This window comes from Schistocerca piceifrons, chromosome 1 (assembly GCF_021461385.2).
Source record: "Schistocerca piceifrons isolate TAMUIC-IGC-003096 chromosome 1, iqSchPice1.1, whole genome shotgun sequence".
In the NCBI taxonomy this organism is placed as follows: domain Eukaryota; kingdom Metazoa; phylum Arthropoda; class Insecta; order Orthoptera; family Acrididae; genus Schistocerca; species Schistocerca piceifrons.
In genome coordinates, this window is record NC_060138.1 from 54,659,796 (window position 1) to 54,684,570 (window position 24,775).

Genomic DNA, 24,775 nt, shown 5'->3' on the forward strand with positions numbered 1-24,775 from the left:
CATCGAGCATTCCAGAAGGGACCAGCAAAATCAATGTGCAAGCGTTGCCAAGGGGAAATGGCTTTTGGCCACGCAAAGACTTTCCGCGGCGGTGCGGATTGTTGTTCGGCACACGCCGGGCACGAAGAACACATATTCGTAATCGCAGCATCGATTCCGAACCAAGTACAGTGCTGACGAGCAAGTTGTTTCGTTCGCACTATACCCCAATGTCCTTGGTGAAGAAGCCGTAAAACAGAGGACTGTAACGAACGTGGGACCACGACTCTGGACTGATCATTATCAGAACGCAACAACAAAACACCACGTCGAACAAAAAGTCTCTCCTTGTGAGCAAAAAATCGGCGAACCAACGGATCCTCGATCCGAGACTTTGACAAAGGCCATTGCGTAGCAACAAAACGTAAAACAGGAGCAAGAACAGGGTCAGCAGCTGTGGCTGTAGCTACACGACGAAAATCAATCGGAAACGATTCGACCACTTCATCGGTTTCCGAATCAATGAACATGCAAGCAAGTTCGGAAGAATCGAATGCTTTATCCTCAGCAACAGGCAAACGGGACAACGCATCGGCGTTTCCGTGCTTAGCAGTGGACCGATACAATATATCGTAGCGGTACTGCGAGAGGAAAATAGACCAGCGAATGAATTTCTGCGCTGTACGTGGAGGTACAGGCTTGGTCGGATGAAAAAGCGATGTCAAAGGTTTGTGGTCTGTGATGATGGTAAAGTGACGACCATACAAGAAATCATGGAACTTAGTAACACCAAACACGAGAGCCAAAGCTTCTTTCTCTATCTGTGAATAATTTCTTTGCGCAGACGAGAGCAATTTGGACGCAAAGGCAATAGGGCGATCATGGGAGCCAACTTTGTGCGCAAGCACAGCACCGATCCCGAAATCCGATGCATCTACCATCAACAAAAGGGGTTTCTGGGGATCGAATGGCGTAAGGCAAGTATTAGAAAGCAACGCCGATTTCAACTGGCGAAAGGCGCGTTCACATTCCGGCGTCCAGACGAACGGAACACCTTTACGGCGTAAGCGATGAAGCGGAGCTGAAATGGAAGAGGCATTGCGCACATATTTATGGTAATAATTAATTTTACCCAACACACTCTGTAGCTGTTTCAGATTTTGAGGGGAAGGCAAATCGTGTATGGCACGGAGGTGCTCCGGACTTGGATGTATGCCTTGGGCATTAATGACATGTCCCAGGTATGGTAAGTCACGAGCAAAAAACACACATTTGTCCTTCCTCAAGCGAAGACCATTTTGCCGCAAGACCTGAAATAATGTTCGTAAATTCGCAAGATGATCTTCTTCTGTCTGTCCTGAGATCACTATATCGTCGAGATAGTTTGCTGCAGTAGGGACCGACGCACAAATAGTTTGTAAATAGTGCTGAAACAAGGCAGGGGCGGATGCACACCCGAATGGCAGTCTTTTGAAGCGGTACAATCCAAGATGCGTGTTAACCACCAATACGCGCTGGGAGTCGTCGTCCACCGGTATTTGCAAGTACGCATCGGCTAGGTCCAACTTTGAAAAATATTTTCCCGGGCACAGTTTAGCAAAAAGATCTTCCGGGCGGGGCAAAGGAAAAGTAGCAGTCACTAGCTGTGGATTCACTGTGGCCTTGAAGTCCACGCAAAGTCTCAATTTTCCGGAAGGTTTTGGCAAAATTACTAAGGGTGAGGCCCAGAGAGAAGCTTGCACACGTTCAATTACACCCTGTGATTCGAGATCGTGTAACGTTCTTGCGACCTCATCACGCAATGCGTGGGGAACATTGCGCGCCCTGAAAAATTTCGGTTGCGCGTTTACCTTCAGTTCTAAATGTGCTTCATAGTTTTTAGCGCAACCTAAGCCCGGTGCAAAAATGTCTGCAAATTCGTCACACAGCCGAGAAACACTGTCTGCAGGCACAGTCTGATTCACTGATAGGACCTGATTTACAATAGACATGTTAAACAACTTAAATAAATCTAGACCAAATAAGTTCACTGCAGAAGAAGAACGAAGAACGTAAAATGACACAAGTTTTGTTTGTCCCTTGTATGTTGCAAGAAGGCTGCACTGTCCTAACACAGGAAGTTTCTGTCCGGAATATGTAGTTAGCTTAACATTTGCGGCACGCAACGGAGGTGCGCCCAGTTGTTTGTATGTGTCGTGATTGAGCAATGAAACTGCAGCTCCGGTATCGAGCTGGAATGGTATCACTTTGCCTTCAAAGTCTAAGTCCACAAAAAGTTTATTGTCCTGCTGACGACAAGAGCGACTGTTTTGTGCAATTGGAACAGACACTGGTACAGAATCACTTGCTAATTGACGTGATTTCCGGCGACGTCGACGCACAGTTTTTGTGGGACGAACACAGTTACTGTTAGAGAAAGTGTCACTGGACGAAGTGGAATTAACGACATGAATGTCCATAGCCGAAGGTCCACGAGCCTGAGTGTCCTTGGTTCGATTCCGGCGCGAAGCAAAGGGCCTGGAATGATTGTGATTGTCTGATCTGAGCTTTTGCTGGCAAACACTTTGAACATGTCCTTTCTTATTGCAGAAAAAGCAAATAGCTTGGCGTGACGGGCAATGTTCACGCGAATGTCTAGTAGCACACCGCGGGCATGATTTCACTGCATTTGTGGGCTGGCGTGGCACACCTGGCTTAGCACGCGGCGGTCGCTGTGTCGCCGTTCGCGAGGCCCGGTTACCGGGTCGCACAGCGCGTCCAGCGGGCCGGTTAATGTTACACACGGCTGGCGAAGTTTCAAAAGATTCCTGAGCACAGTCCAGTGTGTCCTGTCTATCCAATATGTCTATCACTTGTTGAAGGGAGGGATTAACTAGTTTCAAAATTTGCTCCCGTATGCGAACATCAGAAACGTTCTGTGCAATTGCATCACGCACCATGGTATCTGAATAAGAAAGACCACAGTCACATTCAAAGGCACAGTCCCTAGTAAGTCCTTGCAATGTTGCTACCCACTCCCTATTAGTTTGACCGGCCGTACGTTTTGTACGAAAAAACGTATACCGTTTTGCAACCACATTAACTGTTTCTTTGAAATAGGCATCTAATGCAGACAAAATTTCCTCGTATAACAGAGTTGCTACGTCTCGTCGGGGAAACAATTTCACTATCACACGGTATGTGGACACACCGACACAAGAAAGCAAAAACGGCTGCCGCTCATTACCTTGAATTCTGTAGGCAGCCATGTGAAAGGCGAACTGACGAGACCACTCTTGCCAGGTCTCATCGGCTGCCACGTATGGTCGAAAGGGAGGTGCAACAGCGTTCCGTGGCAGCGGTAGCGAAGAAGCGGCGGCGGCCGCATCGGTGTGCAGCGCACGTTGACCCTGGACGAGCTGTCCAAGGGCATCCAGTAACGCCTGCGTCTGCTGATTCTGCAAGCGATAAAATTCGGACAGTACATCTGGAGATTGTGACGAAGCCATGACACAAATAAATGTAAGCAATCAGAAATAAGTTTTTACTCGTCGCCAATCTGTAGTGACGTAACAAGACTGTTACGCCACACGGTAGTAGCCAAAAGAAAGGCACGCTAGACTAAAGCTGTAGCCGATAGTGCACGCACGGCAATAAGCATACGGGCGTGAAGTCTGGAACATGAGAACTTATAAATGAATAAGAAGAAAAGTATGTAGATGCTTTTTACTTATCTTTTCTTTATTCCTTGGAATACATCGCTCTTGAATACTAGTAAGCTATAGGCACTGATACAATTGGCTCCTTGCTAGTTCGTAGCCATTAACTTCTGATGGCTATTATGTCTCTCGGCTAATGAGAGAGAAAGGCTTCGTACAACTGGGCGATAGCTAGGTTCGCGTACAACTGGGCGGTAGCTTGGTTCTCGTACAACTGGGGGCGAGTCCACTCTCGTATCACGAGACCTGCCTTGGTGGTGGCGCTAGGTCTGCGATCACAGTGGCGACACGCGGGTCCGACATGTACTACATGGACCGCGGCCGATTTAAACTACCACCTAGCAAGTGTGGTGTCTGGCGGTGACACCACAGTGTATATATTTCGAGAATGTGCGAGATTCGAAACTTAGTATGGAAAGCATTTATGGAGAGGCTTAGGGTAGTCAGTCGCAACGACGCTAGCGAAAACAAGTATTTGGTCCGCATTACCTTCGCAAGAGATGAAACGACACAACTGTCTGCCAGATTAAAAAGTGAGATCTGGAGAAAAATAACTCAAAACAAGGACCTGGGTTCATGAGGTAGTGAGTGAAGAGGAAAAGGAAAAGGTGCCAAAGTGAGAAAGTTATTCAAGAGTGCCGTAGGCAGAAAACTCAGTTCTGGAAGTCGACTATCAGAAATCAAAGACCAATGCTGCCAGATCATCACCCGTCAGTAGTGAGGCGACCTCCTCCTGCGGAATAATTGACCATCTTCCGAGAAACTCTTACTGCATGATGCAGAAACGTAGATGTGATACGTCTTGTGTATTGCCAACTCCAGACAATATTCATGAAATCCATGGCCTAGCCGAGGAGATCATCGTCATGGCAGGTCCACATTACGATGTACACCATGTGTCCATCACCCCTGCGAGATCGTCAACATTCTACTGATGCAATCATAATCGGTACAGAGGGGCTACGTTGTGCTGAATGATTCTGCACATATCGTGCAGCCATCATCGTTGCCACCGTGCCTCCAACGCGCAGCCATTTCTTGACCACCCTGGCCCTTGGGAGTCTGTAGTCTGACGTCGCCTCATGGTCGGAGGTATAGAAAGACGATCAGCAAGACCCATGCCACTGGGGTGTGCCATCTGCCAGCCACTGCTCCCCAGCCAATGGCCCAGTGTTTACTTTTGGTAGCATCGTCGTATGCTGAGTACCTAAAAGACGTCGGTGGATGCCGCTTGCCCGCCTCAAAACAGTGTCAAATGCGCAGACTACTAGCGCTGTGTCAGCTTCTGCCGTGTCGCCATTCACCGAGTAAGTAGCCTGACTTCCAGATAATTGTGAACACTTCTATCGCTTGCGCCTTGTCCCACGGTTGCGCACGGTCGGCCATGGTTAACTCGATTTGTCATTTGTAAGGGGTGGCCGGATGCCCTTCTTGCCGCCACCCCGTATCGCCTTCTCCCCCCCCCCCCCCCCCCAGGAGGGAATTAGGGTACCGCAGCTGTCTGCGTCTAGTGTAAATCGTGAAATACGGTGAATGTGTTTCAGATGTTAGCGAGTCGTGTAAGTGAGGCGGGAAGTGTCGACCAGCCCGGTGTTCACCTATTAGGATGTGGAAAACCGCCTAAAAGCCACATCCAGGCTGGCCAGCCCACTGGCCGTCGTCGTTAATCCGCCAGGCGGATTCGATCCGGGGCCGGCGCACCAAACCGAGTCCAGGAAGCAGCGCGTTAGCGCTCTCGGCTATCCTAGTGGGTAGATAATTGTGAACGCTGTGGAATATATGCAATGCTTGCCTCACCGAGGTTCGGGCATCATGAGACATACAATCCGCGACGACAGGGTGCAGATGACAATCATCTAGTTTATTAAATAATTAGATTTGTTATGGTCACCGATTATTTTGCTGCAGCTACTCGCTACGGTCTGTGGTCTGGCTCGGCACTGTCAGAACGCAAGACGCTCCAGGTGGGAGTAAAGCGTGTTCTGACAAACACCAAGATGGTTCCCTGCACCCAATACCGATAATTAAGCCCCTGACTCGCTTCACAAATCTTATAACGTAATGATAAGATTTAATCACTTAATTAGAACGATGTATTATGTGGAAACGTGACTAATATATTAATAACAGGTGATATGTTGATGAAGATTGGTCTGCATTTATAGTCAATATGTACAGGTTTTGAACTTTAGTGTGTAGTCAGGATTTTACGTGGAATGAAATTTTCACTCTGCAGCATACTACATGCTGATACGAAAACATTAAAACTGTGCCGGACCGAGACTCGAACTCGTGATCTTCACCTTCCGCGGATAAATGCCTGGGTAGCTCAGTTGTTAGCAACTGCCAGCGAAAGTCCAAGGTCCCGAGTTCGAGTCTCGGTCCAGCACACTGTTTTAATACGCTAGAGAGTTTCAAGAAGTTACGCCATTTTACAAAGCTTGCTTCAATCACAAAACCCTGCCCCTGAGAGCTGATTAACACTGATGTAGAATGAACTGGCGATTTTCATAGGTGTCAGGGTTTTGTGGATTAACTTTGACTACGGAACCAGTGCGACAGAACAGAAAGCGTTACATGAGGCTTTTAGTGGAGTATATACAACGTGCATGCAAGAATGAGCAAGAGCACAAAAGTAACCATTGATGTCAAAGTATATTCGTATATCAGCTATTCATTAGTCTATACAGCGCACATGTACAGAGTTTTCGCAGCAAGTCAGTGAGCGTAGAGAGACTCGCCACTGCTAAATATGTCTGAATATTGGTTGAAGTTAGCTTTCGTTGAAGCATCATCATGCTAACATCGTGGACCGATTTTCTCCCAACAGTCAGGGTATGTTACGGTGCGGCGGAATGCCGCGTTGCCAGGGAATTTCAGGACACAGTGGTCTAATTAACATCACGAAGGTAGGTGACTTACTACACGACTGGCCTGCAAACTGTCCTGCATGTTGCATCAACGTGTGGCAAGACGGTGTTAGCGACACGTCGATGCAGAACTGCGTCAATCGCCTGCACATGCCACAACCGCCAGACAGCAGGACATCTCTGCCAGAGGTGCTGCCTATCGGCAGTGAAGGGGTTCAGCGAGGAGTTTGGCAACACAATGGAGTGTAGCATGTTCGTCAAGATCCTAATTTCGACGCTCTTGGTTGCTCATGGTATCCGCTGCGGCTTTCTTTCAGCCCCCGCCGGTTGTGTGAAGCGCAGTCGCTTGAGCCTGCAAGAATGCTGTGCTGGCTGCAGCTGACCGCCACCACCGCCTGCACTGCTCACTATTGTGTAGGCGCGCTACTTCATAGCAACGTTGCGCGGCCTCAATATCCGTCTGCCTCCACTGCACCGATACAAGAACATAGTAAAGGCTGCGCACGTGCGAAGAGGCTGTGCACCTGTACCTGCTCTTGCTTGATAAGAAGTAAAGAGTTTTCCAGAACCATGTCTACTTTCCGCACTGCGCCCCCCATCAAATTCTAGTGTCCCCATCGGCCTGTCGATTCCATAACGCCCGCGTGGGAGAGGAGAATGTCATTTTGCAAACCACAAGAACGCTTGCAAACCCTCCGTATCAGTCATAGCCCTCTACCCCTCCACGAAATAGTTATGGAGTCATATAAAGAATTTCCACATATAAACTTAGAGAAAACTGCTTTCAAAGACGCTTACTTTAAGGTCTTACTTACTGTTCATAATGCAGTAAATCGTGTGTGGGCGTTACGAAATTTAGCCAAAACAGTAATGTCTTCAAATTTCTCTTTTGCATCGGAATATGCAGTTTCACATAAGTGTCATCTAGAACTTTTCTTTTTTTTTCTTTTCTTTTAGATTTTGTTCGCCATCCTACGTATGCCCTGATTTGTTTTCCTTCCTTGAAGCTCTGTTGTTTACTATGTTTTGTAACGTGAGTTGGTTCGAATGGCTCTGAGCACTATGGGACTTAGCATCTGAGGTCATCAATCCCATAGAACTTAGAACTACTTAAACCTACCTAACCTAAGGACATCACACACATCCATGCCCGAGGCAGGATTCGAACCTGCGACCGTAGAGGTCGCACGGTTCCAGACTGAAGCGCCTACAGCCGCTCGGCCTCACCGGCCGGCAGTAACGTGATTTGTGTGTATTTGAGAAGTAGGGTTCGCTGACGGGGTCGTAGTAATTTCTCTATGCACTATTTTTCACTAGTGTTTAGTTGCTTCAAATCTTAAGGAAGATATATGCTACTAAAAACTGCAGGAGAAAAATTTTGATGCTTATACAATGTAGGCTTTCACGGTCAGTGTTGTCTTCAGTTGAAACTTCCGGGCTGAGAGGCAGTGGTCGATGTGTAAAATTTCCACCTAACGTTTCGTCTCCATCAGCGGGAGACATCTTCTGAGGTCGTCCGGCTACTGCCACTGAGGCTCCAGGTACTCTCCCATTTATAGAGCGAATAGAGGCCACCAACATTCGTCATGTGATGCCGACGGTATGCCTATCTTTGGAAGGCGTCATCATTCTCGATTAAGAGTAATCGATTGTCATTCTGCTGACGCAACGTCGACGTCCATATTTTGTCTAACTTTAAAACTTCGTCTTTCCTATTAAAATAGTTATTGTGTTTGAGAATCTCTATTGCTTCTCTATACATGCGCGCATGATAATGGGATGTTCATGCTAGAACGCTTGTATCAATGAATTTAAATTCGTGGTTTCCCCCCTGGTGTTGCTAGGGGGTGTCGGGTGTCTTTTGCAGTTCTTAAATATTCCTTAATCTTCTTGGTGGGTCTGAATGTTTCGATCCCATACTTGACCGTGACTTTATTAATGAATGGTAAGAAAGCGTTTCCAGTAGGTGGCCGTTGTTGATCTGGACTTCTGGCTTCTTTTCTTCTTTGATGGAGGACTCGATCAATTTCCATGCTGGTATATCCGTTTTTCATGAAGGCTGATCGTAAGTGATTTAGTTCATCTTGTAAGTAAGCTGGCTCGCAGATTTTGTTGGTTCTGTCCACCAAGGTATTCATGATACTTCTTTCATGCCTAGGATGATGGTTTCATTCCTTTTGGAGGTATCGATCCGTATGAGTGTTCTTTCTGTATACCTTGTGGCCCAGCATAACATCCTCCCGTTCACTTACCGACACATCCAGGAAGTTGAGTTCTCTTTCCTCGGATGATAAAAAACAACTCGGCAAAAGGGAAGCTTATCCAGCCAGACAGTATGGACTCCTAAAGGTACATAAACCACAGGTCCCGTTGAGACCGATTGTGAGTGCCATAGGATCTCCATCACAAGAGATGACAGATATCTCGCATACTTGCTGCAACCATGCATTGGCAGAACGAACAGTTATCTTAAAAACTCGGCGCATTTTATTAAAAAACTGAGGGAGATTAACGCCAGCTCAAGTGATATTCTTGTGAGTTTCGATGTAAGGTCATTCATTGTTTACCACGGTGCCTGTAAACGAAGCTATTTCATATCTAGCAGATATTTTGCCAGCTGACATACTGGATTTATTTAAAAACTGCCTGACGACAACTTATTTCCAATACAACAACGTGTTTTACGAACAGAACTACGGGGTTTGCTATGGGAAGCCCTCTCAGCCCAGCCGTTGCCAATTTATTTATGGAGATCCTCGAAAAGCGAGCGCTGCAGACTGCCAGTAAAAACCAGCCTAATGGTACCGCTATGCTGATGATACGTTTGTTGCATGGAGTCATGGTGAAGAAGAGCTGGATGTCTTCTTGGTGCATCTGAACACTATTAACCGGGAAATACTGTTTACGATGGAGAAAGAGAGCAACGGTCAACTCACCTTCCTGGATGTGTCGGTAAGTAAACGGGTGGGTGGGACGCTGGGCCACAAGGTATACAGAAAGAACACTCATACGGGCCGATACCTCCACATGTAATCAAAGCATCATCCTAGGCAAAAAAGGGGAGAGAGTCAACAAAATTTTCGAGCCGGCTTACTTACAAGATGAACATCACTACTGGCCATTGCAATTGCTGCACCAAGAAGAAATGCAAATGATAAACGGGTATTCCATGGACAAATATGTTATACTAGAACTGATATGTGATTACACTTTCACGCAGTTTGGGTGCATAGATCCTGAGATATAAGTACCCACATCAACCTCCTCTGGCCATAATAACGGCCTTGATACGCCTGGGCATTGAGTCAAACAGAGCTTGGATGGCGTGTACAGGTACAGCTGCCCATGCAGCTTCAACACGATACCACAGTTCATCAAGAGAGTGACTCGCGTACTGTGACGAGCCAGTTGCTCGGTCACCATTGACCAGACGTTTTCACTTGGTGAGAGACCTGAAGAATGTGCTTGTCAGGGCAGCAGTCGAACTCTTTCCGTATACAGAAAGGCTCGTACAGGATATGCAACATGCGGTCGTGCATTATCCTGCTGAAATGTAGGGTTTCGCAGGGATCGAATGAAGGATAGAGCCACGGGTCGTAACACGTCTGAAATGTAACGTCCACTGTTGAAAGTGCTGTCAATGTGAACAAGAGGTGACCGAGACGTGTAACCAATGGCACAACATACCATCACGCTCGGTGATACGCCAGTATCCAATGTGCATTCACCGCGATGTCGCCAAACACGAATGCGACCATCATGATGCTGCAAACAGAACCTGGATTCATCCGAAAAAACGACGTTTTGCCATTCGTGCACCCAGGTTCGTCGTTGAGTACACCATCGCAAGCGCTCCGGTCTGTGATGCAGCGCCAAGGATAACCGCAGCCATGGGCTCCTAGCTGATAGTCCATGCTGCTGCAGATGGTTGTTGTCTTCGAAGAGTCCCCATCTGTTGACTCGGGGCTCGAGACGTGGCTGCATGATCCGTTTCAACCATGCGGATAAGATGTCTATCATCTCGACTGCTAGTGTTACGAGGACGTTGGGATCCAGCACGGCGTACCGTATTACCTTCCTGAACCCACAGATTCCATATTCTGCTCACAGTCTTTGGGACTCTACCAACGCGAGCAGCAATGTCACGATACGATAAACCGCAATCGCGGTGGGCTACCATCCGACCTTTACCAAAGTCGGAAACGTGATGGTACGCATTTCTCCTCCTTACACGAGGCATCACCACAACTATTCACCAGGCAACGCCGGTCAACTGCTTTTTCTGAATGAAAAATCGTTTGGAAACTTTCGTCATGTCAGCACGTTGTAGGTGTCGCCACCGGCGCCAACCTTGTGTGTATGCTCTGAAAAGCTAATCATTTGCGAATCACAGCATCTTCTTCCTGTCGGTTAAATTTCGCGTCTGTAGCACGTCAGCTTCGTGGTGTAGCAGTTTTAATGGCCAGTAGTGTAAATCACTTACGGTCAGCCTTCATGAAAAACGGATATACCAGAAAGGAAATTGATCGAGCCCTCCATCAAAGAAGAAAAGAAGCCAGAAGTCCAGAGCAACAACAGTCATCTAGTGGAAAAATTTTCCTACCGTCCATTAACAAAGTCACGGACCGTATCGGAAAGTTCTGGCCAAATATGGGATCGAGACAATCTTCAGACCAACCGAGAAAGTTAAGGAATATTGAAGAACTGCGAAAGACACCCGATACCCCTTAGCAACAACTGGGGTATACAAAATTCCATGCAGTTGTGGACAAGTAGATATTGGAACAACAAAAAAAGTGTAAACACCCGCTTAGCCGAACATAAAAGAAATTGTCGCTTAGGACACATCGAAAAATCGGCCGTAGCAGAGCATGTTTTTCGAGATGGTAACTACGAAATTAAATTTAATGCGACAAGTGTTCTAGCACGAACATCCCGTTATCATGCACGCATGTATAGTGGTGCAATAGAGATTCACAAACACAATCACATTTTTAATAGAAAAGACGAAGTTTTAAAGTTAGACAAAATATGGACGTCGACGTTGCGTCAGCAGAATGGCAATCGATTACTCCTAATCGAGATTGATGATGCCTTCCAAAGATAAACATACCATCGGCATCGCGTGACGAATGGTGTTGCCCTTTAGGCGCTCTATAATTACGAGAGTACCTGGATCATCAGTGGCTGTAGCCGGAGGGCCTCAGAAGATGTCTCCCGCTGACGGAGACGAAACATTATGTGGAAATTTTATGCATCTTCAACTGAAGAAAAATTTTGATGGTTTGTTCTTAGCGGTACATGTGAGACTATAATGTCCCTTACATGTCCGCCTGCTTAGCTGGGTGGAAAAGTGCTTGCCTCGCGTGCTTTGGGTATGGGCTCGATTTCTGGCCCGGTGGGAGGTTTTCTCTGCTCTTGGAGTGGGTGTTGTGTTGTCCTCATACTCATTTCATCCTCATCATACGCTGGAAGTCGCTCAATGTGGTGCCGACTGAAATAAGACTTGCACTTTGCGCCGAACCAGAATGGGACCTTCCTGTGAAAAACGGCGTTCGATTGTTTCACTTTCCATCTCTTACATAAATCTACATAAATTTTTCTATATTTTCGACGTGTTTTTTAGAGTGTTTCAGTGTTATATCCGTAAGTGGGAGTTCTGTTGACGAAGTTTTACAACAGTCTGTATTTCGCTCGGTTCTCTAGGAAGAAATTCTTTCATCTCAACATTCGCAGACGGAATTTAGTAAATAAGAACATTATAATATCTGTGCAACAGTATGGTGATACTATGTTATATTTTTGTTAATACTGATAAGGAGTTTGACGTTTCTAAGTTGCGACTTATTTTCTCAGTAATGTAATCATTGTAATTTTATTCTTGTTTTGATAAGTGTAACTTTACAGAAAAAATAGTAACGAAGTTCAATATTTGTAAGTTTTTGACGGGATATAGCTGCAAATGAACTTTATTTTTGACAAACAGTTGATTAAACTTGGATAAAGCAATTTTAATACGATTAGTGTTGTGACTTGGCAAGACAGCCAAGCCACTACGAGGTGAAGCAGAAAGGCACGCGTTTTAGCTCACGCAGGCTGGCGTGAGGTCTGGAACCGGTCAGTGATATGAGACTAGCAAAAATAGTACTTATCTGTTGGAATACTTAACTTTAATCCGTAATTGGTGAACATCGGTCTGACGGTACATGCATCACAAGATAAATAGCAAATGATAATGGCGCCTTGCTAGGTCGTAGCAAATGACGTAGCTGGAGGCTATGCTAACTATCGTCTCGGCAAATGAGAGCGTAATTTGTCAGTGTAGCTTCGCTAGAAAAGTCGGCTGTACAACTGGGGCGAGTGCTAGGAATTGTCTCTCTGGACCTGCCGTGTGGCGGCGCTCGGTCTGCAATCACTGATAGTGGCGACACGCGGGTCCGACGTATACTACCGGACCGCGTATACTACCACCTAGCAAGTGTGATGTCTGGCGGTGACACCACATTTAGCACTTTGAATACGAGTACATGCTGCCTCTCACTGGCAAGTACTTCCAGTGACCGACGTAGGTCCGTTCACTTGGTACATGGTTTGACTGCGTGTAGTGTGGGGTCGAAATTAGCTATGTCAGTTGCAGAATTATGCAGTATTTTAATAGTCCTACATCACTCTCAAATACTTTCAACAAAATTTTCCAACTAGCCACCTCGGTACTATGCGACACTGTCGGCACACGATCCGCAACGATGAAACCTCAGCTTCTCCGGCTGCTTCCCGTGCCGTGCCCTGAGACGGCTTTATTCAACTGGAGTCCATTTGTGCTAAATGCAGTCTTCGCACTCGACTCAGCCCTACTAGATCCTCTACTGTCATCAGTCAGAGACTGCTGGCGTCAGACGGCGCAACCTACCCGTCGATTAAAAGTGAAATTGAAATTTATAATTCTAGAATGATTGGTCACCGCTAGAGATAAGTTCTGCACAGATACCCCTATCGATTCGGTCGGGCCTTTCATTGTGACAATAAACGAAGACGTCGCCAAGCCCGAAATTGCAGTTATCATTGTGGGGAAGTTAATTTTTATTTCAACGTCATGCGAAGAGTATCCGTTTGGTTGTACTGGATGCAGGGGCTCCGTAGGTGCTCTGTTATCACTTCGGTTGGTAATAGACGGTAGAACAAAAATAAAACACACTGTTGTAAATACCCTTTACTTCCCTCCCAACAACTTCACCGTCGTTACCTTCCAGAGAGTAATTAGTAGCCCATAGGTAATTTCTTAAACAGACGGGTAGATGACAATCGTCAGATTAATCTTAGTCGAAAATTCTTCCGAAAGAGAACATTGGTTCAGTCCTACTTGCAGGGTTTAACGGCTTTCTTCTGGACATGGATCCTTTGACGCACTGCGCGATGCGTGGGTAGAGCAAAACACAATCTGTTACTTGGACTGGACACACGAGCCTAGTAAAAACTGTGCATGTTCTTAAGAAATTTCAGTGCCCGAGTTATAAAGAAGAAAATGCACAGAATTATATTAAGCGCGGGAGAAATGAGAGTATTGGCGCCAGTATTTTACTGCTCACGTTTTACATGTACGAGGTCAGACGTGTTTGGGATCAATCGTTGGACACAGCGTGTATGTTGTCGGAACGTCAGGAACTGCGGAAGACTTGTCGTATTAACTTTGCTATTAACTTTACTAACCTATCAGTCAGATCATTTTTCACGGAGACGGTAGTTCATTATGTCTTCTCCATAGCACTGCCTCTTATTCGGCTACGAAAAACACAAGTCTCTTCTCGGCCATTTGCTCCAGACTGTCTCCTCGACGCAGCTCCTCCGAAGTTTCCGGTCCAATTCTTATCCAAGGACACGCTCCCCTCTAATTGCCAGTGACGTAAAGGCAGAAAGCATTTCTCTGATATGGGTCCCTGTAAGGCTAAATTCTGGTGACACCTGTCACTGGTGTAATATTTGTCTTCTTGATCAAGGTTTAACTTAATAGCCTTGCTGTTACCTTATACTATTTCGCAAAATACTCGCATCTAAAACCATATGCCAGGAAATTTACACGAATTTCTTCCTCTACATCTACATCTATATGAATACTTTGAAAATCACATTTAAGTTCCTGGCAGAGGGTTCGTCGAACCGCCTTCACAATTCTCTATTATTCCAATCACGTATAGCGCGCGGAAAGAATGAACACCTACATATTTCAGTACGAGCTCTGATTTCCCTTATTTATCGTCGTTATCGTTCCTCCCTATGTAGTTCGGTTTCAACAAAATATTTTCGCATTCGGAGAAGAAATTTGGTGATTTGAATTTCGTGAGGAGATTCCATTGCAACGAAAAACGCCATTCTGTTAAAGATTTCCAGCGCAAATCCTGTATCATTTCTGTGACACTCTCTCCCATATTTCGTTATAATACAAAACGTGCTGTCTTTCTTTGAACTTTTCCGATGTACTCCGTCAGTCCTATCTGGTAAGGATCCCACACCGCGCAGCAGTATTCTAAAAGATGACGTACAAGTATAGTGTAGACAGTCTCCTTAGTAGGTCTGTTACATTTTCTAAGTGTCCTGCCAATAAAACGCAGTCTTTGGATAGCTTTCCCCGCAACATTTTCTGTGTGTTCCTTCCAATTTAAGTTGTTCGTAATTGTAATACCTAGGTATTTGGTTGAATTTACTGCTTTTAGATTAGACTGATTTATCGTGTAACGTTTTAGCACTCATGTGGATGACCTCACACTTTTCCTTATTTAGGGTCTACTTCCCCTTTTCGCACCATTCAGATATATTTTCTAAATCGTTTTACAGTTTGTTTAGATTTTGTGATGATGTTATTAATTGATAAATGACAGTGTCATCGTCAAACAACTGAAGACGGCTGCTCAGATTGTCTCCCAAATCATTTATGTAGATAAGGAACAGCAAAGGGCCTATAACACTATCTTTGGGAAGGCCAGAAATCACTTCTGTTTTACTCGATGACTTTCCGTCAATTACTACGAACAGTGGCCACTCTGAGAGGAAATTGCTAATCCAGTCACATAACTGAGACGATATTCCATGAGCACGCAATTTCACTACAAGCCGCTTGTGTGGTACAGTGTCAAAAGCCTTCCGGAAATCCTCAAATACGGAATCGATCTGAAATCCCCAGTCAATAGCACTCAACACTTCATGTGGTTTAAGAGTTAATTGTGTTTCATGGGAACGATGTTTTCTAAACTCATGTTGACTGTGTGTCAATAGACAGTTTCCTTCGAGGTAATTCATAATGTCCGAACACAATATATGTTCCAAAATCCATCTGCATATCCACGTTAACGATATGGGCCTGTAGTTTAGTGGATTACTCCTACGAACTTATTTCAATATTGGTATGACCAGTGAAACTTTCCAGTCTTTGGATAAGGATCTTTCGTCGAGTGAACGGTTGTATATGATTGTAAAGTATGGAGATAATGCATCAGCATCCTCTGCTACTATATCTGTTTAAGTCACTGACTGCCTTAAAACCGTGTATACGACTACGTAATACTATCTCATTAACAAACGTTCGGAGGTGTGGTAACATTTGTGAATGTTCTTATTAGTCAATAGATTAGTTGGTTTTCGATAAAGAGAAATGGAATAATATGTTTCTCATTCTTCTGGCGCTCTGGTATCTATTGTCCAACTGGAAGCTCATACAGGTGGTGGTTAGTGTTTAACGTCCCGTCGACAACGAGGTCATTAGAGACGGAGCGCAAGCTCGGGTTAGGGAAGGAGTGGGAAGGAAATTGGCCGTGCCCTTTCAAAGGAACCATCTCGGCATTCGCCTGAAACGATTTAGGGAAATCACGGAAAACCTAAATCAGGATGGCCGGAGACGGGATTGAACCGTCGTCCTCCCGAATGCGAGTCCAGTGTGCTAACCACTGCGCCACCTCGCTCGGTGGAAGCTCATACACTCCCTTTACATAAAGTGGACTGCAGAGATCAGCATGACGGAATGGTACAAGAGAACAGTTTCACGTAATGATTAAGGCAGGTTCGGTAATTATCGGCATTGATATTTCATTTCTGTATTAAATTGTCTGTGCAGGGAGTAAATACCTATCCTGATGTTGATAAAATCTTGTCATGTTGTCAATTGGGCCGTGGCACCGTATCGTCGCAACACTTCTTTGAGTTTTACACCTCTTATCTTCAAGCAAAGACTTCACTTTAAGATAAAGAGTAAGAAACTCGTCGAAATGTTGTGACAACATGGCGTCAGATCTTAGCTAACACCTGGAAAAGAATTCATCAATTCAGTTTGCCTCGATTCCGATACTTTTGATGTTGAAGTGGTTTCCCACAGATATGAAATGAGCATGATACCTTTGACTGGCGACGTGTAAAAATTGTATGCTGTTTGAAGTGGAACGTTGGCTCACTTGTGGCTACATCAACATTTAAAAAATTAAATTCTGATAATGGTGTGCTTAGCAGATGGACTTGCTAGTTGATGAAATATGAAACGTGGGCTCTTTAAAACTGGACGAATTTCGCTGTCTCGGAAGTAGAAAACATAAAAATGGAAGAAAGGTGTAGCGCGAGCAAAAGCAAGAGAAACACATCCTGACGTATAAATGTACTCTTACTCAGACAAGTAAAATATGAGAATAAGGAACGTGGATAATGCGTGATACAGAAATGAAAAGATTAGATTTAGGTAGGTGGTGTTGTAAGAGACTATAGAAAGTTGGGTAGACTGATCAAATATGACATGAAGAGCTTCTGCAATGGGGCAACCAGATCAGATACAAACGAAATAAATCGAGGAGAAACGTATTACGACACGTGCTGTTGTTGATAACGGCAGTTAACGTTAGAATGATTGAATCGTAGGGGCAAGCAAAGGATGATTGATCAAAGCAGGTCACCGATCTTGTGGGATTCAGTGTTTATGTAGAAGTGAGAATTATGCAGGGTAAGAGAACTCCGTAAGACCAATCTGGCTGCCGATAATAAAAACAAAATCACACTAAGACATGGTACCAAAATTTAGAAAAGTGTACTAGGTATTCCAGATGGGATTCCCTGTCTTCCCGCATCAACTATTCCGTTTTCATCCTGGATTACTCTACTATTACTTTATCACATCCTCAGTATACACCATGTTGTATAAGACAGGCAAAATAAAACTGGCACGGAAAATATTTCATGTGTATCTTACACTGTCCGCACCTGGGGTGGATGTTGTAAGTAGGATTTTCGGTCTTAATGTGCATGAAGTAGTTTCTGGGCGAGTTTTATTGTGGCCGCTCTGTGTATCTAGTCCTAACGTTCAAATGCGTGTGAATTCCTAAGGGACCGAACTGCTGAGGTCATCGATCCCTAGACCTACACACTACTTGAACTAATTTAAAGTAATGTATGCGAAGAACAACACACACACCAATGCCCGAGGGAGGATTCGAACTTCCGGCGGGAGGGGCCGCGCAGTCCGTGACATGGCGCCCTAACCCGAGCAGCCGCTCCGCGCGGCGTATCTCAAGTAACTGGGTGCGAATAAAATCTTCAACTCTAAGCAAAAGTCTTGGTTTATGATGTATCGGTTCTGGCGCTACATCACACCTTCTTCTGGAATTTATATCGTACACCGCGTAGTTGTGCGGATAACAAGGTAACTGTGTTAACACGGTGTTAATACGGCTCGTCGAAGGGCACAATCAAATTGATCCACACCATTTTATTCCTACATTCCTGCTTACGATGGCGATAAATAGAGACTTCGAAGGCGAAAAATTAAAACCAAAGCCCTACAAAGCACGACTCCCGAAAACACGAAAAGCCGTACGGTACGGCCTTGTGCATCGATACGTCCAGGTGAAGTTTCTGCGCTCGGTATTGTCTGTCCGAGAGTACTTTGTATCGTCAGTCATTGCTCAAGGCTTACATTTCGAGCATTTTATACGACAATCGTAATAATAAATACACGAACCGCACCTGAATTACTTGTTTCGTTACGTTTAATACCGTAGGGTAGACGTTCAAGGTACTTCTCCTGAGGGCGTTACAGTAGTTCGCGGTTCGGTTGTTCTGTAGCTATTTCATAAAATTTTACACATGTTGTGTCAAAGTCCTCCTCTAAGACTCTTTCCAATGCCACGGGGAAGGGTATATAGTTTTTGTAGAAAACGACATCACATTTGTAGAAACGGTCATTGAGTTATTGAAATGTAATATTTTTTTTTTTATTTTTCACTTAATTACTTTTCTATGTTACAACCATAGCATCTGAACATGTTCTTTGAAGGCCGAAACAGGCTATGATTTTATGAAAAAAAAACGTGATTGAGTCAAAAATAAAATGTAATACCTTATAAGGACATACAATTCCATTAAAAAATAATACTGCGTCATGATTCGGCGGCTGTAACTTCGAAACTTCTTTGATTTAATCTACAAATTGGTCAATTTATCTCCTGTAACGTACCAAAACAGGACCTGGATGTATAAATTTGTTCCAGGTATATTTTGTGTGATCTACCTTTTCTGGTGTAGAAACAGAAGTAGAACTTAGCCATTGTAGAGCATAGTGATCTTGTGTGTCTGAAGCTGAATTTCAAGCATTATGATGTTTCCTGACTCACTCTGACCCCTTGCCCCATTATTTTTAGTCATCATTCTTGTGACTGCAGTCTTCATCTGAGAGCTGCACTTGCACTCTACGTAGCACCATGCAAGTTATTCTTTGTTGTCCTCAGACTTGTCCCGCCATCCTGACCGTTCTTCTTCTCACTGTCTCCCATATTCTCCTTCCCTCGCCGTCGTCCTCTGTGTCCGAGCGGTTATAGGCGCCTCAGTCCGGAACCGCGCTGCTGCTGCGGTCGCAGGTTCCAATCCTGCCTCGGGCATGGATGTGTGTGATGTCTTTAGGTTAGTTTCGTTTAATTAGATCTACGTCTAGGGGTGTGATGACCTCAGATGTTAAATCCCATAGTGTTTGCTACCATTTGAACCTTCCATAGCTGATTCTGTGGAGCCCCTCAGTATTTATTACCTAATTCTCAACATCCTTCTATTGCAACACATCACAAACACTTCAATTCCGGTTTTCCTACACTTCATGATCCGCAAATATACAATTATATGTTCCCAAAGTACCTTCTCAGTAATTTCTTCCTCAAATTAGTGGGCTACGTCTGATACCAGTAGAGTTCTTTCGTGTAGGATTGCCCTCTTTGCCTATACTAGTCGACATTTTATGTCAGGCGCTATGTTCCTTCCAAGGGACTAAAGGGTCTCTTTGATTGCAGTGTATAAAATGAACCACCGCTCAGAATGATGTCACATTTGAACAACATGTTGCTGAAGCTGGGTGCAACGTCATGGAACAAAAAAAAAGAAGAAAATACTAACAAATATTTCATCAACATATGGCGCTGTATACGTCACAATATGGACATTAAAGACGTGTGACATGCAACTGCCCCTCACTTTGCGTCCGTGATGCCAAACGTGGGTGTGTCCATGAAGGATCACGCGCTGCTGGTAAAACTCTTTTACAAGGACGGCGACTGTGCGCCAGCAGGCCTGCAGAAGTTGTGGACACTCAATGGATGAAAAAAGCATTGGTCTGATATCTCCTAAGGATCAGAAGAAAATGATTACAAAATCCGGAAGGCTAGGTTATTTTGAAGCGCATTGTCGCAGACTGAGGAATTTTCTCTATCCAACGACTGACGAACATGTGACCACAGCACTGCAAGAGGAGTCAAGCGGTGGTGCGCAGACATGCAGTGCACGGGGGAATTTCCCGAACGTCGGATACGTCTGCAAGTATAGTGCATAAAATCCTACGAAACATCCTGCATTGCTATGCATACAGAATCACCCATGTACAGCAGTTGCTTCCTACTGACGTTCGCTCTGGTATTTCTTTTCTATTGTGCCCAGGGGCACCAGCAGCAACATGCATAACGGCTTCAACGCGCGAGTGACGGAAAGCTCCGTCCGTAGCAGCCACGCTTGATTTTTAAGATTACCCTCAGGCCGTCAGTAGGTGCATAGAGAGCTAGCGACCACAGCGACAGGTCGCTATCTGCTTCGCAAGACCACGCCTACATTCGCTCACAAGTTACTTCGAGCAGCACGTTGGTTCCTGGAGAAGAGCTATTTAAGGAAAGCCAAGATGCTCAAGGTGAATCCATCCAAAACCCAGGCAATCATTGTCAGCAAAACCACCCCTTCCTTCCACCTCCTTGATTTTTATACCTCCATCTATGGCCGTTCCATTCACCTCGCCGCAATCCTCAAGTACCTTGGTGTCACCCTTGACCGTCGCCTTTCGTGGAACCCGGATCTCTGGACGATCCAAGCCAAGGCACGTTCCCGACTCCGCCTCTTCTGGCCGCACATGGAGTTTGGACTCCTCCACCATCCTCCACACTTATAAATCCCTCATCTGCCACGTCCTCTGCTATGCTCATCCCGCCTGGATCTCCGCCCCTCCCACCTACTATAAGTCCCTCCAAATCCTTGAAAGCCATGCTCTCCGCCTCGCCTATCACATCTGTCTCCCATCTCCCATGCGGATCCTAAACGACTTGATTCCCTTCCTGCACCTTCTCCTTTTTCTCGAACGGATATGGATCCTTTACACCTTCCGCAAATTCGATCCCCCACACTCACTTGTCTCTCCCATCCATGCCCACTGCTGCGCCTATGTTCTTCCATCCCACCTGCTCTCCATCTTCACACCCTCCATACCCTTTCCCAAAGTGGCTTCCAAAAACTCCCACTCCCTGATGGTCCTTGTGCCGTCCATCTATCTACCCCTCCTACCTAGCTCTGACTCTGTCCTCCTGTTCCACCTCCTTTTCCCCCAGGGCTCCCTCTCTCCTTCCTCACCTTCCTTCCTCCCTCCCCCCCTCCTCACTCCCACGTCTCTCGCTTCCACCCCTCTTCCTCGGCTGCCAACCCTCTCTCTCTCCTCCCCTCATTCTCCCTTCTTTCTCCCACTGGCTCCACCCCCCCACCCCTTTGTCAGTGTGAGTGATTCGCTGATGATGGTCGCCAGTGTTTTCCATGCGTCAGTGTCTCTCTGTGTACAGTGCCTTCATCATTGATTTCTCCTACATTCGTCTCTCTACCTGGACATCTTCAGCTGTTTTCAACTGGTGCCACCCTTCATTGCAGTGTCTTTCGTCGAACGACTTCTGATCTCTTGTGCAGTGTTATCTTGTGTTAACCATGTTTTTTTAAATATCTTTTCTACGCCTATGCCTTCCGTGTATTTATGTTGTGCCTTTTGGCCGAAGAGCTGCGTTTGTAGGCCGCTGCCAGCCCGCCTCAGCTGAGGCATGAAATTACTATAAACATAAAAAAAAAAAAACACTGCGGGCGGTTCCCATCGAAGAGTACTGGCCAAATCATGCACCGGTTGCTTTCAGTTCCTCATTATGCTCTCGTCGACGTGCCATTGGTAAGGAGTGTAACGCTGAGAAATAGGCTTCGACGTGGGAAAATTGCTTTCCGAGTGTTGGTCATATTGGTGTTCAGCTCTGGCTCCAGAAAATTCGTGGAACCTCATCCACAGAACTGTATTTTTATGAAGCTGGTATCTGTAAAGACACCACTGGTGAATTTGCAGCTCTCGAAGAATGAATTTATAATGAAATCCAGACCTTTAGCTGCTTACAGGGGTTGATAAATATTAACCGGGACAGTTGAAAAACGTGTGCCCCGACCGGGAATCAAACACGGGACCTCTTGCTTACATGGCGGACGCTCTAATCGTCTTAGTCTTTTTTTTAAAAAAAAGGTCTCATTCTGTTAGTTTTTGGTAGTTATATCTGTTCGGGGCGGATGTGCCATGACATTTGTTCAAGTTCGTCGTTCATTCATTCACTCATTTTTTTTGTTACAGATGGCAATTGTCCCTCTCACTGAACACGGTAAGCTACCGTGCCGCCTAATTTCGTTGGAGCGCCGGCTGAGCCAACGAGGTCACAGAAGGTGGTGGGACTGCAGGGTCTTATCTCTAGCACTCTCTCTGTGAGACCCACATTCTCAACTTTACCCTCCAGACACTACATTTGTAGTGCTCCTGTCCACTATACTTATTACTCTGGCTTTCATTATAATTTCAGATTGTGTTTTGGTTGGAACTGCGGAAAAAAATAGTTCAAGTGGCTCTGAGCACTATGGGACTTAACATCTGAGGTCGTCAGTCCCCTAGACTTAGGACTACTTAAACCTAACTAATCTAAGGTCATCACACACATCCATGCCCGAGGCAGGATTCGAAACTGCGACCGTAGCAGCCGCGTGGTTCCGGTCTAAAGCGCATAGAACTGCTCGGCCACAGCGGCCGGCGTACTGCGAAAAAGGCAGAGCCAATCTGTAATTATGAATTGTGACGAACAGTTTGTTTTGGTTTGCGGTAGGACAAGAAAGATGCTATTGTACGAAGTCTTAGTACATTGTGCACAATGATTGGTCACGAAATAGGAATATTCTGTGAACAGATGGACTTCTACAACATGCCTATACGAAGAATTGCAGAATATGAGGAACGGAAAATACGCCCGTACATCAATAGGCGCCACTTCAGTCTGAAAATGTGGCTGTGTGTTGTGGATTAACGGTATCGTCATTGTGGGGCCTTAATTTTTCAAGGAGATAAGTCCTGCGAGTGCTGTCACCTGTACCGCCGCTAGTAAACGCTATGAGAATCTTTTACACACCATTCGTCATTCTAATACTTCAACAGCGTGCTTGTATGGGAATGATCATTTTTATGCAACATGACGCTCCTCCGCACATTGTACTGTCAGTGAACCGGCTGTTGCACAGGCATTATATTAATGATAGACATTTCAGCCGTCATTTCCCTACAGCCTAGCCGTCAAGTTCATCTGACCTTAATCTGCTTGACCTCATGTTGTGCGGTTATCTATTACTAAGATTTCTTTTTGTTCCATGACATTTCCTCAGCGTCAATAATAATCTGTTCAAATTTGACGTCACTCTAACTAGTGGTTCTGTCTACAGCGTTTTGATTGCGGAATTTGAAATAGAGGCATCCAATATAATTCCTTAACTTCGTCGACGTCGTGATTAAAAATTTCTGTGTTACTGGACTTACTCTCATACGGTGAGAGGTGGCAACATACTGCACTCTGCATTATTGCCGAACATTATCGTTTTGGGGGTCTACGTGGTATGGTGTAGTGTGGCGTAATTTTACGTGACGTACTGACCGCAAATCCTTCAAACAGAGTACACTCATAGGTTAAGTTTAGAGCATTTCTTCTTCAAATGGTGTTCGCAGCCCTGACCTCATTTTTATTGATGGTAATGCGCGACCGCATCGAACAATGCAGGTAGAGAAGCTCATGGAACGAGAGGACATCCTGCGAACGGAGTTTCTGTCCAATATCTCGACTTAAACTCAATCAAGTTCTTGTTGGATGTATTCTGGAGATATGTGGCACCGCGTCCACATGTACCAGCGACCATCCAGCATTCGTCAACCACGCTGATGGAGGAACAGAACGCCCTAACACAAGGATTCCTTAATCATCGCGCGGGCAGCATGGGAGCCCGTTTCAGAGTATGTGCTGCTATGAGCAGTGCTCACTTGCCCTCTTAATAGCGATGTCCAGTCTCTTTTGTAATATCCAGGTAACCATTAGAAACCACGCTGGCTTCAGCGTAATTATTGCGTATTTGTTTCAGTTACCTTTGCACTACACCGATACTGTAGCAATTCTTTCTATTTCTGGTCCCAGTTTCATCCAGCTTTGTTACTTAGTAGTCACAAATCATGCAGACCACTGTATATGCTGAATTAGTTCTTCCGATGGCCACTTTTTTTTCTCACAGTTTTCCGGCTGTTATTGCGCCGCGGCGTCATGCATTTCCAATCTCTTTCATTCACAACGGACGTATACTGCTGTATTCCTGTCTTTCCCCGAACATTTTGTACTTCCTCACTCCGTCGGTCAAAGGAAGTATTACTTCCGATACCAAGTGTTTCTTCTTATATACGTTCCTAGAACCTATGGTGGTCGGTCTAACCTCTAAGTTGCTCCTTGTTAGCGACGTCCATTACTCGTCAACCGAACTGCCTACTACGGTAGTCATCATCTAAGTTTGCCCAGCTTCAGAATTCTTGAAACCAATGTCATCATTTCCCAGTACTTCAGTATCCAACATCCCTCCAGATTGACTTCT